Here is a 12,653-nt window from a genome sequence, read left to right on the forward strand (position 1 = left end):
TGCAAAAATACGTACCGGGTGTTTTTTCTCCTAAAACGTCCACGGGATTACGGTTTCAGGATGAGCCTGGGTTAAAATTTTCTGTAGTGTACGTGTGTGAATGAGTGTGTATGGGTGTTTCCCATTGATGGCTTGCAGCTGGAAGGGCATGCGCTGCGTAAAATATATGTTGGATAAGTTAATACATTTATCCATTTTTACCTAATTAATAAAGGGACTGAGCCGAAAAGAAACTGAATGAATGAATGATTATTTATATATCTAATTGTATGCCTTTATTTATGGATTTTTTTTATTCATTTAATATTAATACAGAATTAATGCTATACAATATACAAAATAATACCATATCTTTCATCACAAAAGCAAAACACACACACACAAAAAAAACATAGACACATTAGAATAACAGAAGGAGTCTTGCATGTGTACCTGCCTCACACAGACAAACTAAATGTGGGTCTGATTTATGTGTGAATCAACAGTGTCTGCATTGTGGATTAATATCCTGCATATGAATGAGATCTCAATCCTTGAACAAGAAGCTGAGCTGGATTTCAATTACACTTCCATCCGCTCTTGTAATTCAATATTGGTGCAGCAGGTCTGAGTGACCCGGAGTAATCAAAGCTGCAAAAACACAATCACCGTCAGCTTTCAGATTATATACTGTACCATTGCAGGACACAGAAATACACGAGTCACAGCCAACGGGACGACAGATGAGGACACGTTTGCCCAACAGTCATCTACAACTGTGCATAATAAGCACACACACTCACAAATACACACACACTCGATCATTTAGATGTATTGCGATCGTTCACAAGGTCAATGAGTGCTGGAGACTGATGGACGTTTGAAGCAAAGATTTGACACTGACAGAACCTAGACGACCAGATCTGGAGATATTTGTGCTTTTATGTCTCTTACCTTATAGATCTTCCTACATATTTACAAAAGAGTAAAAAATAGAAGTAAAAAGCTAAATCTATTTGAAAATAATATAAAAACATTAACTTATGTTAAATTACAGAAATTTTCTTAAATTTAAATTTCTGATGAATTTCTGTAATTTAACGTTTGTTATTTTATGGTGAATTTCTGTAATTTAATGTTTGTTATTCTATGGTAAATTTCTGTAATTTAACATTCGTTATCCTATGGTAAATTTACGTATTTAATGTTCGTTATTCTGTGGTAAATTCCTGTAATTTAACGTTCGTTATCCTATGGTAAATTTCCGTATTTAATGTTCGTTATTCTGTGGTAAATTTCTGTAACTTAACATTTGTTATTCTATGGTAAATTACTGTAATTTAACCTTTGTTATTTTACAGTGAATTTCTTTAATTTAATGTTTGTTATTTCGTGGTAAATTTCTGTAATTTAACATTTGCTATTTTAAGGTAAATTTCTCTAATTTAACGTTTGTTATTCTATGGTAAATTTCTGTAATTTACCGTTTGTTATTCTATGGTAAATTACTGTAATTTAACGGTTTCAATTTTACGGTGAATTTCTCTAATTTAGCGTTTGTTATTCTATGGTACATTTCTGTAATTTAACGTTGATTATTCTATGGTAAATTTCTGTAATTTAACGTTGATTATTCTATAGTAAATTTCTGTAATTTAACGTTGATTATTCTATGGTAAATTTCTGTAATTTAACGTTGATTATTCTATGGTAATTTAACGTTGATTATTCTATGGTAATTTAACATTTATTATTCTATGGTAAATTTCTGTAATTTAACGTTGATTATTCTATAGTAAATTTCTGTAATTTAACGCTGAATATTCCATGGTAATTTAACGTTGATTATTCCATAGTAAATTTCTGTAATTTAACGTTGATTATTCTATAATAAATTGCTGTAATTTAACGTTGATTATTCTATGGTAATTTAACCTTGATTATTCTATAGTAAATTTCTGTAATTTAACGTTGATTATTCTATAATAAATTTCTGTAATTTAACGTTGATTATTCTATGGTAATTTAACGTTGATTATTCAATAGTAAATTTCTGTAATTTAACGTTGATTATTCTATAATAAATTTCTGTAATTTAACGTTGATTATTCTATGATAATTTAACGTTGATTATTCTATGGTAATTTAACATTGATTATTCTATGGTAAATTTCTGTAATTTAACGTTGATTATTCTATAGTAAATTTCTGTAATTTAACGCTGATTATTCCATGGTAATTTAACGTTGATTATTCTATAGTAAATTTCTGTAATTTAACATTGATTATTCTATGGTAATTTAACGTTGATTATTCTATAGTAAATTTCTGTAATTTAACGTTGATTATTCTATGGTAATTTAACGTTGATTATTCTATGGTAATTTAACATTGATTAATCTATGGTAAATTTCTGTAATTTAACGTTGATTATTCTATAGTAAATTTCTGTGAATTAACGCTGATTATTCCATGGTAATTTAACGTTGATTATTCTATAGAAAATTTCTGTAATTTAACGTTGATTATTCTATGGTAATTTAACGTTGATTATTCTATGGTAATTTAACATTGATTATTCTATGGTAAATTTCTGTAATTTAACGTCGATTATTCTATAGTAAATTTCTGTAATTTAACGCTGATTATTCCATGGTAATTTAACGTTGATTATTCTATGGTAAATTTCTGTAATTTAACGTTGATTATTCTATGGTAATTTAACATTGATTATTCTATGGTAAATTTCTGTAATTTAACGTAGATTATTCTATGGTAATTTAACGTTGATTATTCTATGGTAAATTTCTGTAATTTAACGTTGATTATTCTATGGTAATTTAACGTTGATTATTCTATGGTAAATTTCTGTAATTTAACGTTCTCTATTTTATGGTTAATTTTCGTAATTTAACATTCGTTATTCTAGGGTAAATTTATTTTATTTTTTCCGGCACCCCAGCTGACCTGACCTATTTTCCTTTTTTATAGGAAAATAAAGAGGTAAAAAGTCAGATGTAGGCAGACTTTTTTGAAAAGTCAAAGCTTATTTGAAAAAATAAGGTGTAGTGAAAAGTGTCATCCATTTTATTATTGAAACATTTAGAGGCATAAAGATCTAGCATTAACTACAATAATATTACATAAATGATCAATACATCTATACTGATTTACAATATTGCAAATAGCACAACAGTTTTATAATCATATAAAGAGAACGCCATGCAGAGAAAATGGTAAAGCACAAAAAAAGTGAAGAGATTTGATATGTATTGACCTCTGGTGTCTCAGTGTGTCTGCTCTTTTGTGCTTTTGCTCCAGTGAATATTTTCAGTGTTATCAGCCATTCTGCTGTGTACGCCAGCATTGCAGACGATGACTGAGAGCTGGATTTCTGCCACTGTAATGCCATTAACATGGATTTCTTTCAATGGATTTGTGCACTCAGTGGCGTCTGGAGAACCGATCCGGCTCCTTTAACCCTGAAGTTTAGTTTAGCTGATGTCTAAATCCAACCAATGAAGGATTCTCTATGTGCTTGTCTAAATATAACAATGAATTTTACACTACAGAATATACACTATGGTAAAAAATCATGTAAAGAATTTAATAAAATATAATAAAATAAAATAAAATTGGTATAACGTAAAATAAAATAAAACTAAATCTGGCATAAAAAATAAAATAAAACTGGTATAACATAAAATAAAATAAAATAAATGAAATGAAATCTGATATAAATTAAAACTGGTATAACATCATATAAAAATAAAATAAAATATAAAAATAAATAAAATCTGGTATAACATAAAATAAAAATGGTATAAAATAAAATCTGGTAAAAATAAAAGAAAAGACAACAAAATCTGGTATAAATTAAAACTGGTATAACATTATATAAAATAGAATAATAATAATAATAATAATAATAATAATAATAATAATAATAAAATCTGGTATAAAATAAAATAAATCTGGTATAACATAAAATAAAATAAAATCTGGTATAAAATAAAATAAATCTGGTATAACATAAAATAAAATAAAATCTGGTATAAAATAAAATCAAATAAAACTGCTATAACATAATATAAAATAAAATAAAATCTGGTAAAAATAAAATAAAAGACAACAAAATCTGGTATAAATTAAAACTGGTATAACATTATATAAAATAAAAATAAATAAATAAATAAAAAGAAATAAAATCTGGTATAAAATAAAATAAAACTGGTATAACATAAAATAAAATAAATCAAAATCTGGCATAAAATAAAATAAAATAAAACTGGTATAAAATAAAATAAAACTGGTATAAAATAAAATAAAACTGGTAAAAAATAAAATAAAATAAAATAAAATCTGGTAAAAAGTAAAAGAAAAGAAAACAAAACAAAACTAAATCTGGTATAAATTAAAACTGGTATAACATCATATAAAAATAAAATAAAATATAAAAAGAAATAAAATCTGGTATGAAATAAAATAAAACTGGTATATCATAATATAAAATAAAATAAAATTTAAAAAGAAATAATATCTGGCAACAATATAAAAGTGGTATAAAAAGAAATAAAATCTGGTATAAACAATAAAACAAAATAAAATCAAATAAAAGTGGTTTAAAATAAAATAAAATAAAATAAATGTGGTATAAAATAAAATAAAAAAATAACAAAAAAAAAGTGGTATACAAGTAAATAAATGTGGTATAAAATAAAATAAAGGGGGTTTAAAATAAAATAAAATATAATTGGTATGAAATAAAATAAAATAAGTACAGAATAAAATAAAACTGGTATAACATAATATAAAATAAAATAAAATATAAAAAGAAATAAAATCTGGGATAAAATAATATAGAATTGGTATAACATAATATAAAAATAAAATAAAAATAACAAAAAATTAAAAAGAAAAAAAATCTGCCATAAAAATAAAATCTGGTATAAAATAAAATAAAATAAAATACAACAAAATAAAACAAAATAAATGTTATATAAAATAAAATAAAAAAGAGGTGTAAAATAAAGTAAAATAAACGTGGTATAAAATAAAATTAAAATAAATAAAATAAAAGTGGTAAAAAATAAAATAAAAGTGGTATAAAATTAAATAAAGTGGTTTAAAATAAAATAAAATTGGTATGAAATAAAATAAAATAAAAAATAAAAAAATAAATAAAAGTAAAAAAATATATATTGATATAACCTAATCTAAAATAAAATAAAATATAAAAGAAATTAAATCTCGTATAAAATAAAATAAAAAATTGATGAAATGAAATAAAATTGGAATAAAATAAATAAGCAAAATTAAAGAAAATGTTTAAAAAACAAAAAACAAAATAAGTCTGGTATTAAATAAAATATGTATAGAATAATAAAAAAAACAATAAAAGAAAAATAATAATTAAATAAAAATAGAAAAAAATAAAATACAACAATAAAAATGGTATAAATATAAATATAAAAAAAATTAAAACTCGCATAAAATAAAAACAATAGAATTGGTATAAATAATAAAAAAAAATTATAAATACAATAAAATTGGTAGAAAATATAAATTAGTAAAAAATGAAATGTAAATGCAATAAGTTATAAAATAAAGTACAATAAACGTTGTACATATTTAAAACAAATGGTATACAAAGTAAAATCAAAAATATAAAATGAAAGTACCGAATAGAAGATATAAAGTGCTATGGTAGAGGATGCTCAGCAACTTATGCAAATGTGGAAGAGAGTTCCAGAACCTGTCCAGACACTGAAGTTTCATCAGCCCAAATCTAATCAACAAAAGAGTTTCTTCAGCATGAATAGATCCACAAAGACAAAGGCGACCTTGTTTGCACACCTTGGCTGCTAGGATTTTTGAATGAAATATTTGTAAAAACCAAAGAATGCACCTTTTTATTTATATCAATTATTTTAATTATGAATAAGATTGTATAAATTGATATTCACACAGAACTGTCCACCATCCTCCAATGTGCAGCAGTGTGACGCTTCATGCATGTGTATGAACCGCCGGCTTATAATGAACACAGCACCTCCGAATCTGATTCCCTTCACATCAGACAAGCAAACATGTCATGAAGTGTGATTAGTCTGGGACGGCAGACTCCTCCAGCTGCAAGTAAGATGTGTTCGTGCTGTAGACATTATTCTGCTAAGCGTCTCCTACAGGTGCTTCTCTCTGGAGACGTCATTAGCAAGCCGAGTCTGACTGTAGCTGCAGGCGGGAGTTTCTTTGTAGTCAAACTAAGAAATACAGCGTCCTCAACACACACACACACATACACAGATCGAGAGCTTCAGCTGCCCTGGGGTTCGTCATCCATCACATCCACACTTCATCATCTACGGTGCAGAATTAGGCCTTCAGAAACCACATACTGGCCTGTATGTTCTCTACTGACATGACAGAAAAACCCTGTTTCCATCTGGTGTTAAAGACATGGGATGTAATATTCGCCACTAGAGGGTGAACTAGTGATGGCTGCTTTTTTGAAATGCTGCTTCATTCACAATGTAAATGAAATATGACAACAAGATGCTGTGGTGCCAGAAACTTGCATTATTGTCAGCTAAGTAAAGTAACAGCTAGTTTTGAGGTAACTTATAAGGATGCCTGATAGCATACCAGTGCTTGCACCTCAATGTGCAAACTGTCCACCCTAAATTATTGAATATTACAAATGTTACATATCATTTAGATCAGACAGGTGAATATGTATGGAATCAGATTAGTCTCAAAAGAAATCCACGCAAAAAGACAAGATGTATACATGCGTAGCCAAATTCACGTGCATAAAACCAAATTCACGTGCGTAAAATATTTATTTATATTCACAAAAAAATTTCACGTGCACAAAATAAAAATACATTTTCATAAAATACGTTTCACAAATGCAAAACACCATTTGCAAATGTATAAGAGTGTAAAAAAGTTTTGAATGGTTAAAACTTGCGCGTTCATCCTGAATGAGAATGTGCAAATCCTCTTTCACGTACGACTCCCCCTGGATACGTGTGTATATATTTTTGAGACTTTCCTGCCAGAGTCAAGACTACTCGTACCTTTCAGCCAATCAGATGAGAGCTGTATTCAATACACCAACTCTGCGCTTCTTTTACGCAGACTGTTCCTCTCCAGCATGGCGAACGGAGAAAGAAGCAGTCGCACTTTTTAAAAATTTATTTATTTATTTGACCATATCCTCACTCTTTTTATCCATTATTTTGCCGCAGCAACGCTCTTCTAATTTATTGTCTCGCAACCCCATTAGCAACATGTGTCCTGCAGGGTAATCATAAGTATCATTCCGGCCAATTCAGCATTGCAGCGTCATTGTGGTCCAGTGGTCAGCACGTTGGGTTACCATGCTCTTAAACCTGTGTTTGAATCTCATGTAAGTTGTTTTTTTTTTTTTTCATTTTTATTGTTAAGACATATAAAACTGTAAGGTTGTTGAACATTTGAAGTTCTAAAGCAGCTGTTTTCTTAAAAAAGACGTGATAGTGTCATTAGAAACTGAATGAAGCTGAAAAAAAAGATCCTCACCTGAGTAAATGTTTTTTTTTCAGTCTCATTCAGTTTCTAATGACACTATCACGTCTTTTTCAAGAAACTCTTATACATTTGCAACTGGTGTTTTGCAATTGTGAAACGTATTTTATGAAAATGTATTTTTATTTTGTGCACGTGAAAATTTTTTGTGAATATAAATAAATATTTTACGCACGTGAATTTGGTTTTATGCACATGAATTTGGCTACGCATGTATACATTGTGTCTTTTGCGTGAATTATTATTGAGTCTATTCTGACTCCATAAATATGCACATTGAGACACTGGCATATCGATGGTTCACACGACTCGTTCTTAACAGATTCACTGACAAACCGTTAGAATTAAAAGTGAAAGCAGGAGAGGGGCTGTTTCAGATCAAGTTTAACACACACAAACTGTCAGCAATGCCCGTACGGTCACTCATCCATCAATGTAGAAAAGTGATGTATAATTATAATTTTCGTAATTAACAAAAATGTGTAAACTGACCACTGGGAAAACTCCCAATCATAGATATTTGTGTTTATACAACAGTTCTGTCTGGCAGCAGAGCATATCTATGCCACCAAGTGCAATATCAATATTTAAATACACATATTCATTAATATAATAAATCTCAAGAGTGGTCATAACAAAATAAAAATAGCTTATTTCTCTGGATCTGAACATTCTTTGAAAGATTTAGCATAGTGTATATAAATCAGCAAAAAATATAACACCGTTTCCCAGTGCTGGAAGGGCATCTGCTGCATACAGTATATCATATGCTGCATAAGTTGGAGGTTCATTCTGCTGTGGCAACCGCTGATTAATAAAGGGACTAAGCTAAAAAGAAAATGAATGAATAAATGATTATAACACTGTTCAAGTTCAAAAATCGAACATATTGTGCCTTTAAACCCTGTTGATAGCTTCTGACACTTGTAATCAGATTGCATTTGTTGAAATGGATCTTAATATCAGGTTAAATGGGGTCTAAAATCAAGGTTTAGCTTCAGTAAGCATAGGAGACTTGTATGATCCTAAACCTTTGAACAATAGTGCATGACCAACAAACTGTGCACTGACAATCTGCCAAGAACGAGAGAGTTGAAACCCAATTTTCCCATTTTTATCAAACTTAAAGAGAGGTCTTTGGCCACAGGATCACATTTCCTGCTATGAAAACATTAATACAGCGCTGCATGTTGGTCCTCGGCTGTGGTGCACCTGGGTCCGAGCCCAAAAGCCCATATGGACAATCTAATCTAATGACTGCTAATGTCTTTAAGTAAAATGAAAGCAACCCATTTTCATGGTGCAGTTTTCTAAAGGTCATTGGTTTTAGAGCATTAATTTTAATTCATTCTGTTTTGTGTTGAGGAAATTAGACCTAATTATGACTAAACGTTTTAATGATTTCACAAACAAAAAAAGTAATACATGCAATAAATATTCTGTAATAAATGCTCAAATAAAATTAGATTTAAAGTGTCATAATACAGTTTTTAAAGCTTTCAAAAAAATTTGGATACTAAAAGAATTTTCTCATAACATTTATTACAGCATCTGCTCTGTTCTCGCAGTGTCTGAAATGGTTCGTTCAAGGATTCAGTCTCTCTCTAAACTTCGCCTTTCTGAGAGTCTGCTCTGCTCTGATTGGTCATATGATTGCACAACCTATTGTGATTGGTCAACTGCTTACAGTACGTGTCAGCAACCACACACTCATTTCCATATCTGATTTTCACTTCTTTTTTTGTAGTTTTACTGTAAAAATGTTACTGTAAAAACAGCTTTTCTCAACATATAGACAAAAAAATAAATAAATAAAAAAAAGTAATGACCATAATTATGACAAAATAATGAGCATGAACTGGTAACACATAGATATTTACTTCGTTCAATCTCCAGTCATTAGATATACCAGTTAGTTACTTATACGCTAAAAAGTTAACTTGTTACATAATTTCTGACATGTGCAAGAAATATTTATTTAAAAAAATGTTTAAAGTATACACACTCTAAATAACAACTGCTAACTCATGTTTGAGTCAAAAATGGACACATAAATGTGTGTAAAACATTTTATTGTGTGTTTTTGGTAATTTTATCATTATTTTTACTTACCTACTTTTTAAGTAAATTGATATTATTAGTTTTTAAATAAAACTATTTAAAAATTATTCATGGAATTTATACACACACACTTAATTAATATGTAGTACATTCATTTGTGAAAGTTTTTGTGCTGGGCAAAATTCAAATCAAATCCAAAATAAAAGTCTGTTTTCACATAATTCAAGTGTGTTTCACTTCAATTCAATATTTATAATGTACAGTTGAAACCAGAAGTTTACATACACTGTATAAAAAGGCATGTCGAGCAAGACCTATAAATCTGACTAAGTTACGCCAATTCTGTCAGGAGGAATGGGCCAAAATTCCTTCAAACTATTGTGAGAAGCTTGTGGAAGGATACCCAAAACATTTGACCACAGTTATACAGTTTAAAAGCAAAGCTAAAAAAAATACCAAGAAAATGAATGTAAACTTTTGACTGTCTAGAAATTAATAAAACATTCTCAAAAAAAAAAAAAAAAAAACTTCTGGCATTTAGTAAATGTAAAGGATTTAGGTAATCCTAATGGACCTAAAACGTTTAGTATGATTTACCATCAGACATTTTTAAAAAAATGGTTATGTTCTTTTTTAGAGTGTATGTAAACTTTTGGTTTTAACTATATACAAGTACACACATGCATGTATATTTGAGAAAATGTTTATTCATATTTACATATAAAGTATGTATGTATATGATACAAATTATATATACATTTAAATATGTATGTAACAATTTTTTTGTATAACGTTGTTTCTATGTTCAGTGCTCAGCATAATTACATAAGTATATCCATTTTGAATATTTATATCCATTTCTCAGTGAATATAGGCAATGCATTTTGGTGCATTTAAACAAAACAGATTTTTTTAAACAGATATATTTATTAAAATTATATTTTACTCACCAAACAAATTTAGAAATTGAAAGATAAAACTATTAAATTTAAGCAATACATTGCAAAAAAATTAAAAATAAAATAAAAATTACAAACTATAAAATTTAATCTAAATTGTAAAAAACATTTGCCTCTTGATTTTTTCCTCAAAATTTGTATTTAATATTTTTCTATAACATATCATTATGTACAATTTTTTTTGGATAATTATTGTAAGTTATTTTGTTAGATAAGCTCCAGATTTGTCTTCAGTACTGACTAATCTAATGTATATGCACAAATATAATATTGTACAGCTTCTTATCAAAAATATGAATTTAAAAGATATGATGTGTGAGGGGTGTACATGTATATGCTGAGCACTGTATGTGTGTGTGTGTGTGTGTATCACATATCTATTATTTATATAATACACAAATATGTTATGCCAAAACATATTTTTATTTCGGATGTGATTAAGTGCGATTAACTTTGCCCAGCACTTTTTTTTTTTCATAAAAAAAATTTTTTTTTAGTCATTTTAGTCTGTCAAGTTATACAATATGAACACAACAAATATTTAGAAATGTAAGCAAACCATAAACCATCCTAACAAAGAAACAATAATATAACCTCGCTGTATATGAAGTGTGTTGCAGTAGTGAGCATTTTTGATGATTGTTTTTATCCAGTCAATTCATTTCATTGCGTTTAAAGGGCCAGTTCACCCAAAAATTTTAATTTACTCTTAATATTTACTCACGCTCACATGGTTCCAAACCTTTATGTGTTTCTGTCTACTGTTGAACACACACAAGATATACTTTAAAGAAAGCTGAAAACCATTCACCTCCATAGTAAGAAAAACAAATACTATAGTCAGCGTTAGTACAGGTATAGTACAGGTTTCCAACATTCTTCAAAATATTTTCTTTAGTTTTTAACAGAAGAAAAAAAACTCATAAAGGTTTAGAAACCCTTTAGGGTGTGTAAATGATGGCAAAACTTTCACTTCTGAGTGAACTACCCCTTTAACCACAGCTGTAGTCATGTTTTTTTAAAGGTATGTGATAAAACTTTAAATTGAAGACTGTACCACTTCAATCTATTTTTTCCTTTGTTCTGCCTCCAGCTAGTATTGTGATGTAATAATGACATCAGCACAAGAACAGTCTGTATATATGAAATAATGAATGCAGTCCGAGGTCTGTCAGCATATACTGGCACACGTAAAAGCAAACATATGTGTGAACAGAAACACACTGAGCCGGCATGTGGAGATCTGCTCTGCCTTTCATTTCAGTACATCCACAGCCAGAAATGAAGGATCCTGTGCTCAATATGGAGAGGAACACGTGAAAAACAGACCAAACTCCACACAGAGCAGATCTTCACCTGAGGGAAACACATGCTACGGACAGACTTCAGCCCTTTAATTCACTTCACATCAGATCAGCTCATGAATAAAGTAAATATCTGCAGTACGTCTGGCGCTGGAGGGGATATTAAACTCTAATGAATTCTGGGGGAGAAAATACTTTGCACTATTTTGCCAAGTCTTTGTATGACAGCTTTAGGATGGAGGCATTTTTTGTTGTTGTTGTTGTAGTAAAGAAAAACAAAACAATTTATATTATTTTAGATATATCAAGTTATGTAATTTAGTTTTAAAATTATTATATTAAGCATTAAAAAAAATGCTAGATTGTTTCAAACCAAATTTGAGTCATATACACTTACACTTAGACTTAAAATGCTTTTTATTGCCGTTTTTGTCTTGTTTCTTGTTTAGGTACCTAAAAATTCTTAATTCTTAAATTCTTAAATCAAGAAGCCTTTTCTAGACAGTTTTTCCTTAAAACAAACAAAATAATCAGCTCGTGGGGTAAGTAAAATAATCTTGTTTTTGGTTTGAAATGCATTTATTTGATTTGCTCCACTGGCAGATTATTTAGCTAGTTTTAAGTAAAAATAATAATATTTTGGACTTATTTCTGAAAACTTAAGTTATATCTATTTATTTTACTTGTCTGGAAAATGCTTCTTAATTTACATATTTTTAAATATTTAGACTAAAAATGTGACAAAAAAAGAAAAGCATTATTTTGCAGTGTAAATGTA

The 12,653-nt window shown here is 28.5% G+C and overlaps 1 protein-coding gene and 1 long non-coding RNA gene across 6 annotated transcripts in view; both read right to left on the reverse strand.

Moving 5' to 3' along the window:
• ralylb (RALY RNA binding protein like b) overlaps positions 1 to 12,653 on the reverse strand; it is a 490,264-nt gene that overhangs the window by 92,545 nt on the left and 385,066 nt on the right. The gene's annotated exons all lie outside the window — the stretch shown is intronic.
• On the reverse strand, positions 7,399 to 10,120 carry LOC147838081 (uncharacterized). The gene is made up of 2 exons (XR_015525459.1): positions 9,244 to 10,120; positions 7,399 to 9,170 (listed from the first exon to the last, which is right to left on the reverse strand). It is a non-coding gene; the product is annotated as an uncharacterized LOC147838081 (long non-coding RNA).

The sequence above is a fragment of the Danio rerio genome, chromosome 24 (genome assembly GCF_052040795.2).
Source record: "Danio rerio strain M-AB ecotype USA chromosome 24, GRCz13ab, whole genome shotgun sequence".
In the NCBI taxonomy this organism is placed as follows: Eukaryota; Metazoa; Chordata; class Actinopteri; order Cypriniformes; family Danionidae; genus Danio; species Danio rerio.